Source organism: Oryx dammah, unplaced genomic scaffold (assembly GCF_014754425.2).
Source record: "Oryx dammah isolate SB20612 unplaced genomic scaffold, SCBI_Odam_1.1 HiC_scaffold_1, whole genome shotgun sequence".
NCBI classification, from domain to species: Eukaryota; Metazoa; Chordata; class Mammalia; order Artiodactyla; family Bovidae; genus Oryx; species Oryx dammah.
Window position 1 is genome coordinate 47,303,068 of NW_024070185.1, and position 13,385 is coordinate 47,316,452.

The 13,385-nt window shown below is 37.5% G+C and overlaps 1 pseudogene; it reads right to left on the minus strand.

The window, feature by feature from the left end:
- Window positions 1-2,888: 2,888 nt before the first annotated feature.
- LOC120872195 lies at window positions 2,889-3,183 on the minus strand (annotated as a pseudogene).
- Window positions 3,184-13,385: the final 10,202 nt, after the last annotated feature.

Here is a 13,385-nt window from a genome sequence, read left to right on the forward strand (position 1 = left end):
GCATTATTTACACAACAGTACAACAAAATATTTGATCAATTAACCAATCCAAATAAAATTAGAATCCATTCATGATTCATCTCAGTCTCACTTGTTTCCCATCAAATTATAGAAGCTTTGTATAAATGAAATCAAATTTACACTTAAGGAAGGAAGTCAGTGGTTATTTCAACCACCTCTTAGCCCCTATGTCCTTCCTTTTGTCTCCCCAAACAATACTTTTATAACCAACATCCTGCTGTCAGTCTCGCTGAAAATTTCAGCTTCTTAATTTACAAATGAAGTGAGCTTTAGCAAGTCACTTTAACTTTGTGGGACTTAGTTTCTTCATCTGTAAAATGCGGATAAGAGTAATACTTGTCTCATGACATGGCTGTAAGGATTAAATAATACAGTGCGTGTTAAGCTCTCAGCATACTTCTTAGCATATAAAAAATGTTCGGTAAGTTTTGTTTTTCATTGTTGACATAAGGGCCATTCAGTGATAGATGACAATCCCTTTTGAACTGTGTGTAATCTATTAGGACAGATTTTTCTTTTTAATCAGAAGCATTTATGCAATGCTAGCATCATTCTTATCTATGGAGCCTGGATATTGGGAAAGTCATGGGAAAAACCATGTGACACCTTTGCTGCCAAATGTCTGGAGTATTGGGATCCACCTGGGACGTTTCCAGTGCTCATGGGTGACAGCTGAATGTCACAGGATGTCAGGAAGCAAGGAGACTAAACACCAGTTGAGATCCTGGAAATAATTTTGGAACTAGGAATGGAGGTTCCATTTGCTGGCACTTTCTTACAAGCTTTCCTGATAAAACTTTTGCTTATTTGTCAAGTGGGTTGCTATGGTGATGGGGTGATGGGAAGGAGTTGTGCAATGGACAGTCCCAATCTATTTAAACTTTACTAACGTTTACTCCCTTAGAGGTGAAACTGTGACAGCACATACCTAGCTGCCAAAATTTTGGTGAGCATCCTGAGGTTACACTTGCCTCTATTTCTCCTTCCTTTCCTTGTGATCCAGGAAGGCCATGACTCAGGCCCACTAGAAGGGTTCAGTGAGGGGGTGATGGGTGTTGGCAGCAGTAAGAGTTTGCTTATGAAAGTCTCTAGCTTTTTATTGTGAGAATCATTTCACAATGTATATAAATATCAAATCATTGTGTTATACAACTAAAACTAATATATGTCACTTATATCTCAAGTTTAAAAAAGCAATCCAGGGAGATACCTGGGAGTCCAGTGGTTAGGACTCTGTGATTTTACTACCATAGCTCAATTTCAGTCCCTGGTTGGGAACTAAAATCTCTCAAGTGACGTGGCAAAAAAAAAAAAAAAAAAGGAATCCAGAATCTTTTACTGAAGGTTGTAGAAACAGCTTGAGGTTTGGAGTCACAAAAATTAGGAGTTGAAAGCTTGCCTCTACCTCTTAATAGCTCTGTATCCTTGCATATGTTAGCTTACCTCTGGAACCTTGTAAAACAGGTCAATAGTGTCTCTTTTCACTACTTTAGAGTTGTTAACAGAATCAAATGAATCAACAAATGTGGACACATAAACTGTCACACGTTATAACAATATTACAGCACTATCTAAATGCTAGCCATGGAGTGAAGTTTATTGCAGTCTTTCCAGAGAAGGGAATTTTCTACCTCCCAGAATGAGCTGAGTGAACTGAGTTAGAAGATGACATTCCCTAAACAAAATCCCCCAATTTATGAGCACCCTAAATGAGAATGTTGGAAAAGTACTACATTCAATATAATTTCTTTTAAACGTGTTATTTACCGCTTGTCAAAAATTTCTCAGTAGGAAACATTACATTCGAAATTAAACTACAGAAATTAAAGTTCACCTGAGAGAATTCTCTGGAAGTCCAGTGATTAAGACTCCACTGCAGGGGACAAGGTTCATCTCTGGTTGGGGAACTAGGATCCCATGTGCTGCGTGGTATGGCAAAAAAGTTTTAAAATAATAAATAAATAAAAATTAGAAGTTCACAATGTTTAAAATTAGTCACAGCGTGGTCATTTCTTTGTTAAAAAAATAAAACAGAGATTGAAATGAGTACAAGTCCCTTCATATCTTACCTCAACAGAAAGAAGAATCAAGCTGTGAAATTTAGTGACAGTTTGAAATAGGATTTGTAGAAATAATAGTAGTATCTGTAAGCCTTTAGACTTCCCTCTATGAAAGGGAAATACAGGTAAGGTTACTAAATATTTTTTTCAAGCTGATTTTTTTAAAGGTTTGACAGGCTATGCCTCAGTTTTTTTTGCAGTACATGTTCCAAGTTGTTAACAGGCAAAGCTCAAGAGTTTTGTACTTGGGCTTTCAATTTTTAATAACATTAATAATTTTTTAAATAACAACAATTTCTGATAACATGCCAATAGCTTTGAGATTTTTTTCAAATAAGGATATTAGGAGCTTCCCTAGTGGTTCAGGTGGTAAAGAATCTGCCTGCTATGCAGGAGACCAGGTTTGATCCCTGGGTCGGGAAAATCTCCTGGAGAAGGGAATGGCAACCCACGCCAATAGTCTGGCCTAGAAAATCCCATGGCCAGAGGAACCTGGCTGGCTACGGTCCATGGGGTCACAAAGAGTCAGACACGACTGAGAGACTAACACTTTCACTTAGGACAGAGAAACTTATTTTTATTAATATTATTAGTGGCTTGTCTTTGAATATTTATTCAACCATGTGAGATATATAAATATTGTGAGGGTTTAAATTTGCCTGAGCACTTTAACAAGAGTAGAGCAAACCAAATTTCAGCCTATATGATACTTGTAGTTGCCTCAGATCATTTTTTTAAACATAACGCTTCCGTTTTCTATCTGTTCCTTTTTTTTTTTTTTTCCACAGAGCAAAGAAAACTTTATACATCAACACTGCTCTGGAGAAGGGCAGGCTCACTTCAATATGGTATCCTCTTGGGCTTCTGCCAGCTCCCGCTCGATGCGCTTCTGCTCATCCCTCTTCTTCTCCTCGGCTGCAAGCCTCCTCTCTCCTCTTCTGCCCGAGGTTTCAGGTAATTGTAGCGCTTGGCTCTGTAGGCCGTGCCGAGGAACAGGGCGGAGTAACGGCCGAGCTTGGTGAGCGGAGAGACCAGTACCGGGGGAACCATCTTGTCCGTGACCCTCGCGCCGGAAGCACAATTCGGACCGAAGAGGACGCCGCAAGGCCCTGAACACCGCGGAGACCTAGCTGTTCTATTTTTGAAGATACCGCATTCTTTGTACAGAGCATGAAGAAAATATAATGTGTGGCATATTTCCATCACAGTAAAATATTTTTTACTTCATTGACACCTAATATATAGACTTGTAAGATTATTAGTGACTATATTAAGCTTTAATCTTTTTTAAAAATGTTTTTCTCATGAAAAGAAAACAGTATTTTTCATCATATGCTATATTTTACAAGGCTTGCAACATTTTGCTTATTTATTAAAAATGTTCTGGGGAAATCAAACTATTTTACTGAGGTGCTTTGGGGGAGAGTTGAAGGACTTGGAGGAGAATGAGATCTGAAAGTGAGGACAATGAGATCCAGAAAAAGAAACAACATTTTTAAAAGAATTTTCTTCTCAGAGTGAATAGCCTTTTTTTTTCTTAATTATGCAATACATAGAACTATACAAAAGAAGCCATTAGTGTAAAAATACAGGGCAATATAAAAGCCTTTTGTTTTCTCTTGCTTTAAGGAAATTCAATATAGTGTTTCAGCAAGGTTGGCAGGGGTGCCAATAGAGAGGTTGCCTTGCCCCAGTTCCAAGTGTTTGAAACTGCACTTGCTTTCTAGGCCATCTACTATTGTGGCAGGTAGGCCCTTGAATTAGAATATTTTACTAGATAGAGTCCTTTTGTATGGAAATGTTTCATGACATGTATGGGAAGTTAAAAACTAAGATGGAAGCAATTCTTCCCACACAGTGATATCAGACTAATTGCTGCAAATTCTTTATGTCTCAAAATGCAGTAGTCCTCAGTGGTGGGCTGTGGGATCATGGCAGCCTCTGTTGGCAATGATACCATGAAAGGAAAATACAAAGTGGGTATGGTTATTTTGCTGCAGTCTAGTCATGAATGGCATACAGATTGCCTCTTCAAATCTGGTTCTTGGTCAAATGATTTATCAACTTTGGCTGTTATGCTAATACATGTCAATACCAGCACAAAAGAGCTAGGTATTCATCAAGATTAAGAACAAAATAGTTTAATTAAAAAAAATAGAAAATGGCATGTATTTTTTTGTGTAGAATACAGTTTGAGTTGCATCTTAATTTGTAGCATCATTCAAGTTACTCTGTAAACAACTTCAGGTTCAGAAGCTAGCGTTGTATAGGTGGTCAACTAATAACTCAAGCTAAAGCAGGAGACTTTTCCTCTCTGAAAGAGCTGTGTAGGGTGCCTGTTGCCCTAGCATCAAAAGAGTCTGTTGGTTCACTGGGTGTACTGATATACATCATTAATATTGTTTGGGAGGAAGAACACTTTCATCTCTCCTTTTAGATTCTTCTAACTAGTCTAAGAATTAATTAAATTGACATGAGACAGATTAACAAAAGACAATAAATTTAAATTTGTACATACGGGAATCCAACATACATAAGAGAGTCAAAGATTTCCACACATGAGAGTGTCTAGACAGAAAGGTAAAATGACGTATATTTGCCATCCTGAGCCAAGGAATGGAATAGGGGCCTGGGGCTTCCAAAGCCAGGAAAAACTTCCCTGGTGGCCCAGTGGTTAAGACTCTGCCCTTCCAATGCAGGGAGCCATGGCTTTGATCCCTAGTTGAGGAACTAAGATCCCACATGCCACTTGGCCCAAAAAAAGAGCATGTATTTGGTAATTAGATGTTTACCTTGCCATATAGCTGGGGCCACTTAGATAAAATGCATTTCTGATAATAACATTTTTTTCTGGGAAAAATCCCCAGTTAAATCAAGGACAGTAGTTTCTCTCGAATTCACAGAGTCTTCTTTGCCTTTAGATCAAAATAATCCACATGCTAAGGTGGCACATCTTGGGGAGGCCTGTTCCAAATGCCTACAATATCTTATAAAAGAACTAATAAGACACTACAAGAATAGATACCTTCCTTTTAAATATGTGAAGATATTGAACATGCATGAATATGCAGGATTTCCCAGCAATCATACTGAAAGTTACCACTTTTTTCTTTCTTTCTTTCTTTCTTTTTTTTTGGCTGCTTGGCTTGTGGGATCTTAGTTTTCTTGACCAGGGATAGAATCCCGGACCCCTGCAATGGAAGCCTGAGGTCCTAACCACTGCACCACCAGGGAAGTCCCCCCAGAGCTACTGTTCTCTCATGTAGAATAACTTTTAAAAACACATTGACATAATCTTAAGAATTACTCATATTTTGATGGGAGTGCTGAATAATTACAAACAGTGTGATGCATTTGAAAAGAAAATATAAAGAAGCTGGAGGAATAGACCTGTATTTTGGAGGACATGACCCTGCTAACAGATACACACCAACATTTGTCCTGCACAAAGGAATAGAAGGAGGAGTCTAGCACATGTGGATGGTTTCACCTTTCCAGCAGCATCTGTCAACTAGTTTTGTATATGATGAAGATGCTATATTAGAACTGAGTTAAAACTGTAAACTGCTTAAAGGTTTAATGCATGTACACAATAAACTTGTGGATCCACTATACATAAGAAAGAAAGAATTTGAAGGGGATTGGAGCAAAATTCTGCTTGAATAAGCAGAATACTTTTTATAAGAAGTAGATGAAGTTCAGAGAGGCAGTGTGATGAAACATGGGGGATTTCTAAAATTGTCATTTTTAAAAATCCGATATCCATATGTTAAACAAATGCTTATTTAGAATGTATCTATTTAACACTAGTATTTAAGAGTTAGCTTTCATGACTGATCAGACATTTATTATACATTGTTGTTACTGTTGTTTAGTCACTAAGTTATGTCTGACTCTTGGTGACTCCATGGACTGTAGCCTGTCAGGCTCCTCTGTCCATGGGATTTCCCAGGTAAGAATACTGGAGTGGGTTGCCATTTCCTTCTCCAGGGGATCTTCCTGATCCAGGGATCGAGCCTGAGTCTCCTGCGTTGGCAGGTGGATTCTTTACCACTGAGACACCAGGGAAGCCCTTATTATAAATAAATATCTTAATTATAAATAAATGCTATTACACATAGAGACTATGAAAAAGCACAGAAGTGAAATTTCTGAAGTATAATAAATTTTAAAAGTCACTTTAAAGGTACAAATTCTGTACATCAAATACTATTTAAGATATAACTCCAGTGACATAATATAATAGGTGTATAATTTTAAATTATATGTAGACACTCCAAGCCTTTCAGGTATTAACTATCACTGCAGACTTCTGGAATGAATCTTTACATTTTCTCTGCATTATACACAAACTTTTTCTATACAGTTGCTTTAGTCATCTTTCTACAGTGGCATTTGGACATTGAATATATTGTTGGTAAGGGAAATCTGAAGATAGTACCTAAAAGTATAGTTTATGTCCTTTTGAAAAGTATAGTGCATATTTGGCTTCATCTTCTTCTTTAGCATTTTTTTTTTTTTAGTTCTACCAGTTTATTGCCACCAACCCATCTCCTTCCACCCTCATGCACGCAAGCTCAGTCGTGTACATGGACTGCAGCCCACAGGCTCCTCTGTCCATGGACTTTTCCAGGCAAGAATACTGGAGTGGGTTGCTATTTCCTTCTCCAATACCATTTTTAAAAGAAATGTGTCCTTAATATAAATAGCTTGGTTTTTATGAGCTTTATACTAACATCACACTAAGCAAATTCTTCTGAAGAAATTTATGATTATTGTTAAACTTCATAATGATTAACTTTATTCCTTTTTTATGTTGAAAAATGTCTAAAAGAATAATATGATGAAGTATACATAAAAGGAATACTGTAAACTATTTTAGACTGCCATAGAAACTTGCATTTTAAATTATAAATATAAGTATATTGCTTTCCACCTAACTCAAATAAAGTTCATAATAAATACAGAGGTAGGTGGAAGATCTTAGGTGCTATAGAATGATTTATTTGAGTACCCAAAGCCATCAGCAGTCAGATTCTCTGTCCCCTTTCTGGAAATGCTCTGCTCTGCCAGGAGAGGGCACCATTGCCTATCAGGCAAAGAGAGCCAAAGGCTTATTATTAAGTACTTCTGCTTCTAGCTCTTGGTTTCTTTCTCTCTGAAGTAATAACCCAGCCAGTGTGGGTATGATTGAGGGTACGTTGCCACAGCACCTGTGTGGAACTTCAAGCTCTTCTAAAAATGCCCCTGATCTTTTCAACACCCAGAAGATCCTGAGTTCAGCCTTACCCTGCTGAGAAAACAGAATATAATTATAATTGAATGACTGTTTTTAGGGGCTGCTGACAAAATGGATAAAGAGTGAGAGTTGAGGACATATCTTTGAAGTAGGTCACGCAACAAAATTCAGACAAGGCCTGGGGGTCAAGAGACCTTCTTCTCTTTTCAAGCTAGACCAATTCCTGAATAACTTTGTACAAGTGAAGGAACCAAGTTCTATATACTAGAAGCTTTGCCTTGGCTTTTAATATTCATGCTCAATGTGAGGACTCATATTTTTTTTTACTTTGCTGTTATAATTATGAAAATTTGTATTTCTATCATTTAAATATTCATTAAATATTTTATATGGAAGAATACATTCATACTTTTTATATTCATTATATTCATAGATTTAACTACAGCTACCATTCACAATGTAATATTAATATAATACAGAATTACCTAACTGATTTTTAATCTGGCAGAAGACAGATAACAATGGCTGAATATTGCAGAAATTTGCAAACTTGTGCATATTCAATTCAATATTTCTCCTAAAAAATAGGCATGCAATGCTTCAAGATAAAAATGCTCATATTTCCAGAGGCAGAATTTTATATGAAGGGGAAAAAACCCACATTGTTGAATTGTTCAAAATATTAGACAAAATGTAAGGGCTGGTACATAATAATAATAACATTTTCTTCCTATTTATTCATAACATTATTTTATGAGTGATGGCTGCAATTGAAGTAACTCTCTCTAGCTCATAAGTCTAACCTGAAAACAATAGGACCATCTCATGTCCTTGTTCATTACACTGTCATGTCTAAAAGAAAGACCAATCCTGCTCCAGCGAGCAACCAAGACTTATATAGATCTTAACTCTGGGTCTCATTGCACAACACAGAGCAAACCTTTATAAACATTTACCTTAGTAAACACCCACCTATTCTTTCCTTTTCCCCAGTGTCAGTTGCTTTAACTTCTTGAATCATTCTCCTTAAAACACTCACCATTCCAGCCTTCCTTCTCAAGTCTCCTCTTCCCTATTTTTTCTTTCTTTGGGTAGTTCCCTGTGCTTGCTTCTGTAGCAATAATTCAGTTTTTTCTTCAGCATTGCATCTTTTCCATTCCCTCTCTCAGCAAAAGATGTCCCTTGGGAAGTGAGGAAAAGGGAAAGACTGTATTTCTATGTATATCACCTAAGAAGTGATGGGGTAGTCCAGTGGTTAGGACTCTGTGCTTCTGCTACAGGGAATATGAAGACTCATATTTCTTTTACTTTGCTGTTATAATTATGGGGCATGGGTTCGATCCATGACTGGGGACCTAAGATCCAACAAGCTGCTTGGTGCAGCAAAAAAAAAAAAAGATGGAAATATCATGCTGCCAAAAAGAGAAGGGAAAGAACAGAAGAAAAAGAAACTACTTCTATAAAGAGATACTTTGCAAAATGATGTTTGCTTTAGTTAGATTTGACATCAGCCAAATCTGATACCACCTAGCTAAACTGCTTTATCAAAATCACAAATAGAGTCAGGAACTCCTTGACCTGAAGAGATCAATAAGTCCAAATCCACCATTTTACAGATCAGAAACTGAGACTCAGAATTGGGTTGTCCAAAATTCCCTCACTGGTCATAAAGTTGGGATCAGAATTCAGATCCATTGAGCCCTCCCTCTTTTGTCCATTTCAACATGTTTTCTTCAGCTAAGGGTTTAGGTGAAGAATTGCCAACATTCACTGGATTATAGAGAAAGCAAAGGAATTTCCGGAAAACATCTATCTACATTTCATCAACTATGCTAAAGCCTTTGGCTGTGTGGATCATGACAAACTGTGGAAAGCTCTTAGAGAGATGGGAATACCAGACCATCTTACCTGTCTCCTGAGAAACCTGTATGCGTGTCAAGAAGCAACAGTTAGAACCCTATATGGAACAACTGACTGGTTTAAGAGAAAGGAGTACAACAGGGCTGTTTGCTGTCACTCTGTTTGTTTAACCTACATGCTGAGCATATCATGGGAAATGCTGGGCTGGATGAGTTACAAGCTGGAATCAATATAGGCAGGAGAAATGTCAACAACCTCAGGTAAGTGTATGAATGAATGATACTACTCTAATGGCAGAAGGCGAAGAGGAACTAAAGAGCCTCTTGATAAGGGTGAAGGAGGAGAGCGAAAGAGCCAGATTAAGACTAAATATTAAAAAAATCTAAGATCATGGCATCCAACCTCATTATTGCATGACAAATAGAAGGCGGAAAGGTGGAAGTAGTGACAGATTTCCTCTTCTTGGACTCCATAATCACTGTGGACAGTGACTGCAGCCATGAAATCAGAAGACGATTGGAAAGTGACTGCAAACCTAGACAGTATGTTGAAAAGAAGAGACATCCCTCTGCTGACAAAGGTCTGTATAGTCAAGACGATGGTCTTCCCACTGGTCACATATGGTTGTGAGAGCTGGACTGTAAAAAAGACAGAATGCCAAAATATTGATGCCTTTGAACTGTGGTGCTGGAGAAGGCTCCTGAAAGTCCCTTGGACAGCAAGGAGATCAAACCAGTCAATCTTAAGGGAGATCAACCCCGAATATTCACTGGACTGACTGATGCTGAAGCTGAAGCTTCAGTATTTGGGGTATCTGATGCGAACAGATGACTAACTGGAAAAGTCCCTGATGCTGGGAAAGATTGAGGGCAGAAGAAGAGGGCATCAGAGGATGAAGTGGCTGGATGGCATCACTGATGCAATGAACATGAACTTGGGCAAACTCTGGGAGGTGGTGAGGGACAGGGAGGCCTGGTGAGCTATAGTCCATGGGGTCACGAAGAGTCGGGCACGACTGAGTGACTGAAGAACAACAACAAAGTGTTTAGCTACAGCATTTGTATTATAGTGAGATCTTCCATAATGCAAGAAAAGCCAAAATCTTAAAACAAACGAAATCATATTTCTTAGCATTTTCTCCCTTTGTTGCAATTATAGAAAAACCTTTCTATCTATACAGAGAGTAAACATTCAATATTAAATAAAGTATTTATTAATTGCAAACATTTTTCATCCAAGTGAAAAACTATAAATGCTTTGGAGATATAGTGCATATATTTTTATAAAAGATGATTTTGCAAATATTGGGGAAACCAAAGGTAGGTAACATTATACGTGTTTACTTAAAAATAAAACTTTAATTTAATCATCTCCTTTTCTTTGATATACAATAAACTTTTTTTCTCCTTTGCTATTGATGGTTTTGTTTTCAGATCAAGTACCGGCTTTCATAAGAAGTAGTGAATTCTGAGAACATGTTTTCCAGCACAGCCATAGACACTAGGAATATGAAGATGAGTATGTCATTCTCTTGAGCACAACAACCTAGCCATACTTACTCCTGACTATTGAAACCATCCAACCAACCAGAATGACTTGTTCCTCTCTAACAACTTATAAATAGTTCCACAAAAATGTTTCAAGTTTTTCTTCCCAGAAAGTGAAAAAAAGTCTACTCCAACAATACCTCTACTATATGAAACATTTCATTCTTATCAAAATATTGCTACACAGAAGAATTTACCCTGACTTTACTGGCAGCCTACTTTTCATACTCATGAAATAAATATTTGTTGGAATATCTTATCATAACTGCAAAAGGCAGAATAACCACTTTTCTTCTCTGAAAAAAAAAAAAAGATAATAAAACTTTATATGCTCCAAGATGAGTACTATTAGCTGCAAGCTGAAAATCTGAGTCTGGGATGACATCATGACTTTTGTGCAAGAAACAAGAGAAAAAATTATGTATACAGAAGTGGCTCGGCTATGATTGTCTTTGGGAACAAACCTGACTGTGTATGAGTCTTTGTAACTTTTGTTGTTTTTTAGTGATTGAATTGTGTCTGACTCTTTTGTGACACCATAGACTGTAGCGCCTAAACTCCTCTGTCCATGGTATTTCCCAGGTGAGAATACTGGAGTGGGGGACTTCCCTGGTGGTCCAGTGGCTAAGACTCTGTACTCCTAATGCAGGGGGTCTGAGTTCGATTCCTGGTCTGGGAACTAGATCTCACATGGCACAACTAAAGACTCCGCATGCTGCATCAAAGATTGAAGATCATGTTTGTAATAACTAATGCCTGGCACAGCCAAAAAAAAAAAAAAAAATACTGGAGTGGGTTGCCATTTCCTTCTCCAAGGGATCATCCCAACCCAGGGATCAAATTTACATCTCCTTCATTATTAGTAGGCAGATTCTTTACCACTGAGCCACCAGGGAAGCCCTCTTTGTAACTTTAGCTTGGTTTAAATTAAGGAACTGTATTGTGGTCAACCACCTATATTTAAGTGTAAAGGTGAAATGCTAACATTTTGCACTTATCCTATCGGCAAAGATTGTACAAGCTAACTCCCTGTGTTAGTTGCGACACTGAAAAACTGGCTCTCTAAAATACCATTGGTGGGAATGTAAATTGGCATAACCTTGCTGGAAGGCAATTCAGCAGTAGATAGCAAAGCTTTTAAAACTAGAAACTAGTCATGCTATGATTCAACAATTGTTGAATTAAAGACTCTGTGTTTGAATACAATCACAGTTAAGGTTTACCACCACATTACATTAAAAAAAAAAGCTGAAGAGCACTTAAATACCCAGCAATAGGGTTATCAGCATAAAATGACTATGTAAAACTGCTGAAAATAGTGTTAAATAAGATTTAATGCTATACAAAAATGTTTATGATGTATTTTAAGAAAAAAGAACATAATATTACATGTAGAATCCATATATATATATGTTTTAAAATCTGTAAAGAATATATATAATATGGAATTCCCTGGCAATCCAGTAGTTAGGGCCCTGTACTCTCACTGCCAAGGGCCTGGGTTCAATCCCTGATTGAGGAACTAAGATCTCACAAACTGTGTGGTGTGACAAAAAATAAATAAATAAATTACATTTTAAAAAAGCACTTCCTGATTATTCCCCTGGAATAATAATCTAATAGTTGGCATTTATTTTCTTCTTTGTATTTGTCTACACTTTCTACATTTTCTATAGTAAAGATGTAGTACTTTTGTAATTAAGAAAAAAATTGTCTCTTTTCTTTAAAGTCTGGTCTTTCTCAGTTGATTGTCCCAATGTGGTGACATGTATTTAGGAGAAAGTTTGCAACAGTGTGCAATTCTGTTCAGATCATACTTCCTGTTGCACATTCATGCGAGCCATTTGTCACCCCTGGCTCTGGAGCTCAACACAGAATTTCCTTTCCTTTAGCAACATGTGATCAATCCAAGGAGGAGCAGGAGCGCCTCAGTGGACTGGCCCTGAGCCACCTAGCCTTCCGAAACCCTGTTGGAGGAGCAGAAAGGGCAATTCCACCACTAACAGGCAGATGGTGAAACATCCTCTTGGCTCTTGTAAATCCAGCCATCTTGGTTCAGACACAGCTGGAAAAAAGGCAAGCAAATTCTCCAAGGCCAGGCAAAATTAGTTCTCTCTCAAAGGAGTTTTGTTTCATGCCAGCTGGCATTTCCTGCTATGCCCTCAGCTTTTTTTCAAGGATGGACAATGGGCAAAAAAATAGAGGTCATAAACTTGAGACCTGAGCATCTCAGCTGCTGAGGAGATAGGCATTGAATACACTGTCAGGAAGCAAATGATTCATATTGCAACAATGTAGAAAGAGCTCTGGATTGTTTAGGAGCCCTGGGTGCTAGTCACTGCTTCCTTATTCCACTCTTCAAATTTCAGTTCCTGTTATAAAGTAGCAGGGTGGGAGGTAGATAGATTAAATGAGCTAGAAGCTTCTAGCCTAAAAACCTTTATAATGATTTATAATGTGGTTATACAATATATTTCATTCAATAAAAATTTACTCAATGCCTATTATACCAGGCAAGCAGGAGCCAAAGTTAAAAATAAAAAAAAAAAAGACAAATTGCCTACCCTTGGGGTTCACAGTCCAGAGCACTGAAAAGTTTCTCAGTTTTGATATGTACAGTTATTCACTAAACCATTTATTTTAGAGAATATTTTTCAG